Genomic DNA, 12,297 nt, shown 5'->3' on the forward strand with positions numbered 1-12,297 from the left:
GGGTGTCAAATTTTTGTGGTTATAACAAAGTGATCTCGAAAAGAGCACCTTGGTGCAATAAGCGTAAAAATTAAGCCCAGTGCAGTGAAACTACATGATCAACGTATGACGCTCTTTGAGCATTGACAGGAAAAAAATCGGCCCTGTGTTTTATTTCCTGGCTACTGCGATACGTTGTAGTTACATGTAACTGCAAACAAAACACACAAAATATTGCTAGGATTGCTGGGCCCACTTTTCCGGCTAAACCTGCAGGCAGTAATCAGTCATTTTTGGAATGTTTACTATTGTGTGTCTGACTGGGCCGCCATGCTCATCAAGCACTTTGAAGTGCCAGATTTCTACATGTAACTCCTTCTAGTCCTTTCTCTATGGTTAGACTCTGAAGTGGGCAATTTAAATGAAGTAAAATTAAATCATGATTATAAATCAAATTAAATGCACTCACTGATGGATTCAAAAAGCTGATTTAAATCAAAACAAGTGGACAGAATTGAACATAAAAGTCTTGCCAACCCAGATTTTGTGTAACCTATGTGCATTCATACTAGAAGCCTCACAGATGTTAGATTTGCTGTTCAAACTGTGCAAAACCTGCAAAAATTTCTAATCAGTAAACAAAAATTCCAAAAATGAAACAGTTATGCTTTTTGACTAAAAACATAAATATGTTGATTTAAATCAGTGATTTAAAAAAATCATTTGATTTAAATTGTGATTGAAATCAGTGATTTAAATCAAGGTGACTTAAATCGGACAACTCTGCCCAACACAGACTGAAATCACTGAAGACTAGCTGAGGGAATTCAGATAATGCATCTTTTCAGCAGAATTGGCATGAGAGTAACCGGTTCAGAGTTTGCTCTTGTATGTATGGTGTTGTCAACCTCTGACAACAATAAGTTACCCATGATACCGGTAAATAATTGAAGATTCATCACGGTGCAGGATTTATCAATTCAGCTAAATTACAAATCAAGAAATATCTGAAGATCAACCACCAAAGACAATAGGGTGTCTGCTCAGTACCATGCAAGTATTGCACCATATATAATGTACATGTAAATTCAACCCAAAACACCGTTGGTTACATGCTCATGTACATGTACATGTATGTTTGTTACGCGATCGACCCTACATGCACTATATGGGGACAATATTCACCGGAATGCAACTGTTAAGTCAAATATCGATGGATTGAGTGATGAAGACCTTTAACTTTAAAATTCAATGACGTGCATTAGTAACTTTTATTACTGGTGATCATCTAAAAACCTTTATCTGATGTCCACATGAGTACAGAATAGTGTCATCTTAATGGCTTGACCTTAAAGATTTTCATGAAGATATGTACAGTGTGCATGCTCAAAGATTTCTGCAATCTGTGACCACTACACCCTTTCAGATCAAGCATTCTTGCCTATGCAGCAAACTAGAACAGAACGTCCAATGTATTGCACAACTTCGTCTTACTAAATCGATGGGGAACAAATGGTATAAAATATAGGAGTGCTAACTACTTCTGCTCCAAGCAGTCTTGCCTAAATGATTATTGGCCAACAAGGACAGATCCAGAACCAATTTTTACGGGGGGCCTTATTTGGAGTCTACAAATGTGAAACTTTTAATGTCAATTTTAATGGCCTTTCTAGGCTTTTTACATACAGAATGCTTCTCCATGGAAGGGAAATCAAAAAGACCCAAAGTTTTCATTATTTATTTAAAAAACAACTTATGGCTCTTGGAATTCCTTAGTCCCCTAGATCTGCCCTTCTTTGCCAAATGCATAACCAATCATTAATATTTTCTTCACCCTACATGGAGTCACCAATTTCCATTCAAATTCACGTACTGTCTTTACAGTCTTCAAAGAAAATTATTATTATTACTTAAAGGGTCCATGCAATTAATTTTTTACCAGCAGATGCACCTTAAATTCTTCTTGAATGTGTCAAAAACATTAGGCATCCCCTGTTGAGTGTACAAACAGGTGCACTCTTAAATATTTAAAGTTGTCTTTTCTTGACAACCAGGGGTGTTTGGGGAGGGGGGGATATACATGTGGGTGAAGCATTGCAGTTTTGCCCAGAATGCTAGCTTTCCTATTGGATGTAAGTTTACATAAACGTATGTTTACGCGAAAAGACACCAAAGGGACCAAACACGTTTTAAAATCACACAAAGTCAGTTGAACTGAAACATACTGGTACATGTTGGTGCATTTTCAAAGATTGTGATGAAATCAATTGCACTGCATGGACCCTTTAAGGCTTATTATCAAACAAAATTGAACTTTAATCCAAGCACATATGCATATGTACATGAGACAAATTACACATTCCATGACATACATGTACACATGCTGCACACCTCTCAAGCCAAAGGGGTACATGCCTTCACCGACAGCTGGAGTTTGATACCCCAATGTCACCCTGATGTTGGGCTGTTCCAAGGATCAGGCACCTACCGGTAAAATCTTCCTCCACACAAGAATAACTGTTGTTAAAATGAACAAACCAGTAACCATTTATCAAGTTAGAACTTAAAAACGATGCGTGGTTCTAAATACCACAGAAGATATTCTTATCACTTTGTAAGTTCAAACACCATACAAATAACAAAGGGTAAGCTGGGAAAAGGCATATGCATTCAACTTAGGAAGTACGTTTTCCATTAAGATTTATGCATGAAATAAGCATTCTTTCTGAAAAAAAGGGGCAGCTTTAAAGAAAATTTTACAGGTGGTGAAATTCTTGAGTTCTTGTGTCAAGAAAGAGATGCATATGTACAAGGTAACAATTGATGTTACTGCAGGCAAGTGGATGTGGTTGATGGGCATATACATGTACATGTATTCCATCTGCCACTCTGTCGTTCAAGACTCGGTGAAGTTCTCTGCACTTTTGAACTACCGGTAACAATCATCACCATTGGTTCAAATTTCATTGCTGTCCACAGACCTATCTGTGTTGAGTTCCAGTTCACTGGAGCAGACAAATAATGTTTGGAGTGAAAAACAGGCTCATATCTCTGCTGCATTCAAGGTAGTGGTGTTCATGGCAAATCCTGCTGCAGAATCCTTTAGCGGCCACAGCCCCTGCAGTGCAAGCACAGTAAGACTGCAAGCACAGTAAGACTGCCTTCCACCTTCACCTCATTCAGAAAAAAGCACAGCTTCATGCAACATTGAGCATCAAGTCTTCATGCAGCAAGTAGAGCATATTGAACTCCGCCAATCAGTACAGATGTTTGTCATATTCATCATCTTGTATTATGCATCCATTTGCCAGCTACTGTAGCTTTGAGGTACATGTACATTGGACACTTCACTCGTAACCCAGAGTTACATGTAGGGACCCCTTACCAGGTACTACCAACCGGGTCAGTTGGACCCTGGGGCATGCCGTTGACAGGGACGACCACTCACTGAAGAAGCCAGGAGCTTTCGCTGCTACCAAAGTCAATTCTTTCTCTAGTCCTCTGCCCAAATATCCAATGTACATATGCATCATCACATCACCAATCTTCTAGTGCATTGCCTTAAAGCCAGTTACGATGATTGATTTGCTATTTAATCCAACTTCTTTAATAGCATTATTTAAGAAGCAATTGAGTTTGTCTACCACTACAGCTTTGACTCTGAAGTGCAAATGACAACTTTTGCATACAGGTAGTTTGATCAATGCTTCTGCAATATTCTTTAACCCCCTTGACGACGGGAATTTCTTCCCATAAGCCGACTTTCAAGAATTCCAGTCTCGCTTGGCCACGAAGCCCACCTGCCAAACCGCAGATTCTCAGTTTGTGGCCCTGCCTGCTCTACACGCTTTGAATTACACGGTGAAAAGGCTGATTGTTTGGTGGCATGTGGCTCTACTCAAGCTTCTACATCCCTGTTGCCTCTTTTCAAAGTAGGGACTATTGTGAAGCAGGTAATTATGATGCAAATTCGGTCTTTTTATTTCTGGGCTATGCACAAAGATAATTACCATATATACAAAAGCCAGGGTCTGCCTTCTTTCACTGTGTTTGCTCGAGTGTGGGCCAAGAATAATAGCTGAAAAGCAGGCTAAGGATCTCAATTTTTACAGCGGCTCTATCCGCGTTGCGGCCCGAAGGGATTAACTCAGTACATGTTTGTGTTTTAACAGCTCTTCAGTTTTGTTGTTAATTTTTACGGTACTGCAAGGAGCAATATGGCACATTTATAAATTGCTCACTACAATATTTTTCACAATCTTCATGATAATAGAAAAAGAAATCAGCGGTTGAAAAAATCCATTAACATTCCTTAAAGTGAACCCCTTGGAACCATGATGTGTGCACACGTGTTTACACTTATATGGCTGAACAGCCATGAGCACACTGTGTTCAGATCAAAAAGTTTACAACTTGTTGCTGAAAATTGGCAATCTTCAGGTGTTACAAATTATATCTTTATATATACTGATAATGACGTATCAGTACATGTGGGGTTTAACTCTGCTGTTGTTTTAGGTATAATATACGAATGCTGAATATTTATAAGTGCAATGGTAAGACTATTTTCATGAGTTGGAAGATGGACTGTTCCATTCAATGAGGCAAAGCCGAGTTGAATGGAACATTCGTCTTTCAATAAATGAAAATATTCAAACCATTGCACAAGTGAAAAGCATTCATTACTTGTTTCATATAACTGTCAGATCCTTTGATTTTGATTTATCCTTAAATCAGTTTCAAACAAGTTCAAATCCCAATAACTTTTGGAACAAATTTTATTCTCCTCAGGTTTTAATCGGCACTGCATGTAACCCTCGTGTTGCCTTTTGAAGAGTGAGGCAATTCAATATGTTGTGGAAACAAAGATGATCTTAACAATTGTATATTTTTCACCATCCGCACATGGTCGAATAGTGCCTGACGCAGCGTGAATGGCAGAAATAATGAATGTCACATGATACGTGTTGCACCAATCAAATGACAAGGATCTGTATGGCAGTTATATAAACTGAAATAATCAGCCGATTTAACAATAAAAATCTGACTATACATGTGACTACAAAACCTTTACTATTATGCACTTTTTCAAAAATGATGTCCTCTGAATACCCGAGCAAGACCTCTATGGTGCATCAAACTCCAAACGTGCATTTGGGCTTGGACTTTTCACACTTGGCTTTTAAAATAGCTTCAAGTTGAAATTTATAATACAACTCAAAAAACCTATAACTTTGATAAAACTTTAATTGGTATCTTGGCAATGTATTACTTGGCTTTTTACTAGTTATGTGGTAAAAACCAAATTTCTTGAGATTGCTTCCACTTATATGAACATGTACATTGTATAAAAGTCTTTCATTTTATTTTTGGCCCATCAAGGTTAAATTGCCAGTTTAAAATTCACTGCACAACTAAACATTAACTAACACTAAAAATTTATATGAAATTATTAAATATTAAATAGAAATTCATTAACAAAATAATCTAAAACTTAAAAATTTGTCTAAAACCTAAAAAAAAATTCACCCTCTTTTTGCTGTAAAAGTCAGTCCATCAAAAATTCCTTCCACTTCTCCCTCTACGGTACACGCATGTAGACATACATTGTACATGTACAGTATGATGTCATTTGACTAATACATGTATTTGACTGATGGGACAACTTGATACAGACTGCATCTTTGTATGAGACTTAATTGAAGGATTAATTTAAAAGTTTATTTAAAAATAATTAACAATCCTAGTTTAAACTTAATTTTTGATTAATTCGGAATTACTTGAAAAATGAGTAAAATGAAGCCATTCTTTGAAGAATTAACACTGTTGCTAATGGATACTAAGATACTTGGTGGTGGCAAACAATGATCCTTTCCTTTTCAGTGTTTTGAGCACCGTCGGTTTTGAACACTGGACTTGGGGGGCTGGTCTATGGTCTCAGAACTGCCCCCCCCCACTTTGCAAATTATTCCACCACTGGTGGATTTGAGTATGCATTAGATCAAACTTGATGCAAACGACCAAACAGAACCGTTACATTTGCTGCTACCAAGTGTCTCAAAAGGCTCAGATTCCACTGGCTAAAAATTTGTGATAATTTCTTTCAAGAAAAATTCAGGTAAATTACATACATGTAGCACATCAATAAAATGAGTATCCATGTAAACATTGAAATGACTCGCAATCGTCACCTTTAAAAGTTGTAGAGAGTTGCAATTGATTCAGAAGCAATGACTGAATTAATTTAAATGTTATGATATTTTTTTTCCAATAACAAAAGCCGGTACATTTCATAATGCCAGCCTTCGTGTATGTACGTAGATGTAAACATACAAATGTTATATTGATAAGACTTACTGTGGTCATGATTAAAACATACAAGTATGCATTTGAAATTGAGCCATAGCAGAAGCAGTAAGCACATCCTGTAATAAATCATACACTGGGAACTCCATGTACCTCTAACCTCTAGCACATTGTAGCAATGCTTCAAAAAGTCTTCCAAAGGTCATCAATTAAAATTCCACTTCCAGACAAATTTCATCATTCCTTTGTTTAATTTCTAACCAATACATTGGACATCGCCTATTTTAGTTCACTTGAAGGTGCATTGTACCGTAATTATACTCATGATAAGGATATAAATGGGCACCAGCCTTCACATATTGACACAATCTTTCACTTCCAGAGGGAAATCTAAAAATTGCAGCCTTTTTTAGGTAAGATAATTCTTGTAAGTTACATGTACTGGTATTACTGAGAATAAAACTCACCACTTAAAAAATTTAGTCTTCAGCACCCAATCACGAGTGTTTACGCGGAGGTAGGGAAAATGGGTCTGTGGGGTCTCTTTTGGACTTTTAAGGAAAACATTGTGGGAAAAACTTTTGTGCTTTTAGACCAATTCTATTAAAGTAAATTTGTAATGTAGCAGACACCTATTTTAACAAATGTATGAGCACCCTTCAAAGTTGGGGTGCACAAAAAGGCAAACATCATTTTCTGACATCCAGGTCACTTGCTCTAAGTACATAGACAACAATCTTTCAGTGATCGGTCTGTTGCTGGGCATGGTCTCATACATGTAGTTGAAGTTGATTGATACAAAAGTACTGTAAATGGCATATGATCAAAATGGAGAGTGCATGAAAGACTTCACTGCAGAAAAAAACAAAGGATGCAATAGATGAACCAGGTTTTAAGCAGTAATTAGAAGGATGAGGATTTTACTATTATTTTTTGTACACGTACATGTACTGGCATACATGTACATTAGCCCAGGCGTTTTTGTAAGGATAGAGGTAAACGCACTAAGTAGCCTTGATCACTGAGAGTTCTTACAGCAAGTAATTCTGTATTGTAGAGATTACAATACTTTCCCTTCCAACTGATGTTCAAAAATAGCGTCTGTCGCAAAACCAGCTTTATCACTGTAAAACCTTAGAGACTCATGTACTCGTACAAGTACCGGTACATGTGTATACTGGTGCCCATACATGAAGGCTTGAAGCAGTCCTGTTGTGGTACAATTTTCGGAAGGTAGGCCTCGAGCTTATGAAAGCCTGTTCAGTATTTTTAGCCAACACGTCCATTTACATCAGATACTCAATTTGGATAGCATAATGGGAAGGTTAAATCCAGTAATGCAACTCAATCTTGTATTGGACATACATGTACATAGCATATAAGTAAGTCACATGCATACGCTCAGAAAATATCTGTTGCATCCGTCCATCATAATCTTTGATGAAAGGGTTGAAAATCGTGAAAAGGAAACAGCAGATGTGCCTTACCTTGAATACTGAAAAGCAGCAAGCCAAGACTGCATGAGCTTGGGTCAATATATCCATGGAGATCTGGATCTCTGCTGCTCCTTGTCTTTTTCCATCACTCCTCTGTTAACTAAGTCAGGATCGAGGCTGCAGCTGCTCAATACCTGAGCTGAATCTACAACCATCTTTGCTGTTAGTGGTTAATGATGACCCCTGATCGGTGACAACGAATTGGTTTCCCAGATGAGGAACAATAATCTTTCTCTAACACAGACTGATGGACTGGATCTTAAATTTAAACAGTTCGCTGTCATAGGATGTGTGAAAACAATTAGGCAGTCTGCCTCTCACAGACAGCTGATTGACTAATAAGCCGCCACACGTTCCTCAAGTCACTACCTTCAGCCATCCCTACCGGTATTCATCCATTTGTCATGTTTGTTTGGCAGAGGCCGCACAAAGTCCAAGAAATTCTGAGGTCGTGGACCAGCTTTACCTTGGCTGCTGTGCACAAAAGCCTGCTGTGATATCACTTAGTGCAAAACATGAGATTACATTTAGAAATAAAGTACATATTTTGTTCAAATGATTATCACGAATCAATACATCTCGCATTCACCTTAGGGTGCATCTGAACATCATGCCATTGAAATATACCACATCTTTCAAAGAATAACATAGGGTTAAGACATTGCACAGATCATAACAAAACTGTTTCGTGATCAGGTGACCTCTCCAAATTAGTTTGGAAATATGTACTTTCTTGCGGGCTAACATGAAACTTTATTGAATATTACATAAAAGTTGGCAGAGAAAGAAAACCAAACCTGGGAACAGGCAAGAGTGGGCTTTTGGTACGAAGTGGCATAACCTATGGCAAGATCAATTGGCATGTTAAAAAGGCAAGCGTGGGCTTTTGGCAAGAAAGGGGCAACAGATGGCAAGATTTATTGGCAATAAGAACAGGCAAGTGTGGGCTTTTGGCAAGAAATGGGCAACAGATGGCAAGATCAATTGGCAATAAAAACAGGCAAGAGTGGGCTTTTGGCAAGAAAGGGGCAAGAGATGGCAAGATCAATTGGCAATAAAAACAGGCAAGAGTGGGCATTTTGGCAAGGAATGGCAATAAAATATGGCAAGATCGATTGGCAATAAAAACAGGCAAGAGTGGGCTTTTGGCAAGGAATGGCAATAAAATATGGCAAGATCAATTGGCAATAAAAACAGGCAAGAGTGGGCATTTTGGCAAGGAATGGCATAAAATATGGCAAGAATATTTGGCCAAATAAAAAGGCTGGATTGGATCACAGGCAAAAGTGGGAACTGTTCTTGGTAGAAGGATACCTAATGCCGAGTCATTTCTTTTAGAAACATTTACAAAATAAAAAGACAAAGAAACTTGTTATGGAGCACCAATGTGGACACAATTCACTTGCACAATTATGTTTTAAAGGTATTAGCTTCAGAACCAGGATATGAATCAACGCGCGCGTACATGTACTCTGTTCATTTGCATAATTACTGGTTGAAAATGTTCACAATTTGGTACTTTGTAGTGTGACCCATTCAACTACCAAAGCCCCCATGTTCATTCAGCCTGATGCCAAGGTCCCTGTTAGTCTCCCAAGCATAGGCCTGCCACATTCACAGGTGATCTACCAGGTTCAGTCTTGAGGTCTTGCATGCCCCAGGATGTTGCAGAACTTGTTGGTGTGGAACACTGCCACCCAGGATGCACTGGAAATGACAAGAGCCCCCTGTGAAGGGAAGTGTAGTAGGCAAGGCAAACCTGATGGGTAGACCTTGAGTGTACGAGTCTCTTCAGCTGATGAAAGAGTCAGGATCTGTGTCTCAACTTGATGTGCCGTGAATCAGTTGTGCTAGAATGTTGCCCCGACATAATGAAGTTGTTAGCAGAGAAAACCTTAGTCACTGATGCAGACCCACGGAACACGGGTACCGATGACAGGTAAGTCGATCCCAAGGCACAGGATGAATTGGTCGTGGAGATGCCTATCTATGTATGTGGATCTCTGGCAAACAAAGAGACTGAGGGTGCCGCCAGACTGTGTAAGGGCCTTGACATCTGGGAAGAAGACTCAACAATTCTGAAACTGATCCATGGTGAGCCAGATGCTGCTATGTTCCCAGCTAAAGTATCTTGGGAATTGCTGGAAATCTTGTGCCGTGTGATGAAGCAAAGAAAATGTCATCCTTGTACCGAAAACAATCTGTTGCTCTCAAATCCACGAAAGCAGTGATGCCAAAAAAAACACTCCGACATGATGATATCCGCTGGAACTGCGAGGGTAGTAACCCCAGGGAAATTCCAGAGGTCGCCCAAAGAATTGGTTTGTCCAGTGAATGGGGGACAGTAAGATTGGGGTGAATGGGAGGATCCAGTTCAAAGGGAAGGTTCCACATTCACAAAGGGAGTTGTCATCAAGTCTTCATCCCCTGGTGATGAAACAGGCCCCACCCACGGGGATGCCGGTGAATACCGAGACTGCATTGAAATTACTCATGTTACTGTTGCGATACCGTGCCATGTTATTAATATGGATGATGTTAGTGATGAGTGATGTAAGTGATGTAAATGATACATGCAAGTTAGTGAGGAAAGAGACCCAGTCATGCAGTGTTAGTGTTAGAAGGATGATGTTAGGATGACGATGTTAGGATGATGACATGCAAGAGCCCATGCAATGAACCAGAACATCACACGATATCCCAACAGCACCATGAACAATCTCAATGCAGTCCACTGCTTAAGAAACAGCTGGTATTCACCGTCATCCCCGTGAGCGAAGTCTGTCCCATATCCAAGGAAGATTACAAGAAGACAACTCCCTTCGTGAACATAAAACCTTCCCTCGGGACTGGATTCACAAAACTCCCACCCACCTGCCTCCTACTGTCCCCCTTCCAGTGGACAGATCGATTAATTGGGCGGCCTCTGGAATTTCTGCGGTTTTAGCGAACATCATCATGCAGGAGGTCACCGCCTTTGTAGATCTGAGACCAAGAGATTGTCTTCAGTACAAGGGCTCCTTGCTTCATCACACGGCATAGAATCTACAGTAGTTCCCAGGAGATTTCAACCAGGTCCACAGCAGCATCTGGCCCAGCAAGGGTCAGAAACAGAACGTGAATCCCGTCCCCAGATGTCAAGGTCCTGTAACAGTGCAGCGACACCCTCAACCCCTAAGTTTACCAAAGATTACCAACACACACAAATGGGTATCTCGACAACTCAATCCTTCTTGCGCCCCAAGATCGAGTCACCTACCATCAGCAACCGTGTCCAGCAAGCCTGCATCAGGCAAGGTCTTCGCCAGTAACACACTCCAATGTGCCAAGACAGCATTATAGCACAAACAGATTCAGGACGCATCAAGTCAAGACACAAGATCCATCGTCTTTCATCAACCAAAGAGCCCCCTACACCCAAGGTCGAACCCACCAGGCTTACCTCACCCACTACACGCCCCAACACAGGGTAGCTCTCATCATTCCCAGCACATCCTGGATGACAGTGGCCCACATCAACAGATCTGTAACAGCCTAGGGTAATTCAGACCCCAAAACCTAGCCCAGCAGACCTCCTATAAATGTGACATGACCTACACTAAGGAGACAAACAAAAACTTCAACATCAGACGAAGAAACACAGAGTCCATGGTAGGTAGAATGGGTCACATAATGCCCCCGTCCCTCCCTCCTTCTACCAAGAACAGATAATGGTAGGCCTACCAAACAACTTTATTTACAGTAGTTCCCACAATTTGCCTGTGCATGCCAAATCCAAAAATGTTACGTCTGGCACAGCACTAATTAAAAACTAAACCTGTATTACCTTTACGATTCTCAGCCTTCGTCTGTAGTTTCAAGGTTTAAAAAGCAGAATTTCCGGTATTAAAAATGATAAAAACGGGTTTTAAAATGAATAAGAAGAACAACTAAAATGCAACTCAAGAGCGCACAATAAAAAGCATGTACTAAAATGAACGATTCAAAAATCCGCGGTCATGTGATTGCGCGTGGTGCGGCGTTAAGTGACAGAGTTTGAAAGTAAAAGGTCAACCGGCGAGCTTCCGGAACCCTAGCGCTGTCCGCGATCCGCCTACCATGCCTATGGAGTTTTTACATTCAAACGATTGTAAGTTATTAAGGACCTTTTACGTCGAGCGATATCGTACCTAGGTCTCCTTGTTCATGCACGTTTGTTTTCATTCGCCGTGCTTTCTTGAAAACGAGATTGTACAACCTTGCAAAGATTTACCTACCTGCAGTCGATGGGTTCCAGATTCCGTTAAGTTGACATCGCGCATTTGTTGTCAGCAAAGGTTTGATAAAATATTAGAATTTTTCGTAAAAGTAAAATATTGCTTTATGTTTATTACCTTATAAATCATCAAACTATGTAAAATATTGTGGTCTGTTTCATTTTGGCTTTTACCTACAGACTACCATAAAATTTCAAACAGTAAATATTCTATTCTGAGCTGAGAAAGAGACTGCCGCATTGCACTGCTCTCCGTGTAAT

General features: G+C 39.7%; 2 long non-coding RNA genes across 10 annotated transcripts in view; one reads left to right on the forward strand and one right to left on the reverse strand.

Annotated features, from left to right (window-relative positions):
* Window positions 1-2,338: 2,338 nt before the first annotated feature.
* LOC147798148 (uncharacterized) overlaps window positions 2,339-12,297 on the forward strand; it is a 30,152-nt gene continuing 20,193 nt past the window's right edge. For 5 of the 9 annotated variants that reach the window (XR_015426324.1, XR_015426319.1, XR_015426317.1 and 2 more), the window contains exons 1-2: window positions 2,339-2,469; window positions 2,959-3,130. This is a non-coding gene — a long non-coding RNA (uncharacterized LOC147798148). The remainder of the gene's footprint in view (window positions 2,470-2,958; window positions 3,131-12,297) is intronic. The other 4 variants (XR_015426323.1, XR_015426321.1, XR_015426322.1 and 1 more) reach the window with 1 other exon arrangement.
* LOC147798149 (uncharacterized) lies at window positions 5,027-12,281 on the reverse strand. Its single transcript, XR_015426325.1, has 2 exons — window positions 11,608-12,281; window positions 5,027-8,622 (listed from the first exon to the last, which is right to left on the reverse strand). It is a non-coding gene; the product is annotated as an uncharacterized LOC147798149 (long non-coding RNA).

The sequence above is a fragment of the Acanthaster planci genome, linkage group LG09, assembly GCF_054643075.1.
Source record: "Acanthaster planci isolate LZ-2023a linkage group LG09, COTS_SCS, whole genome shotgun sequence".
In the NCBI taxonomy this organism is placed as follows: domain Eukaryota; kingdom Metazoa; phylum Echinodermata; class Asteroidea; order Valvatida; family Acanthasteridae; genus Acanthaster; species Acanthaster planci.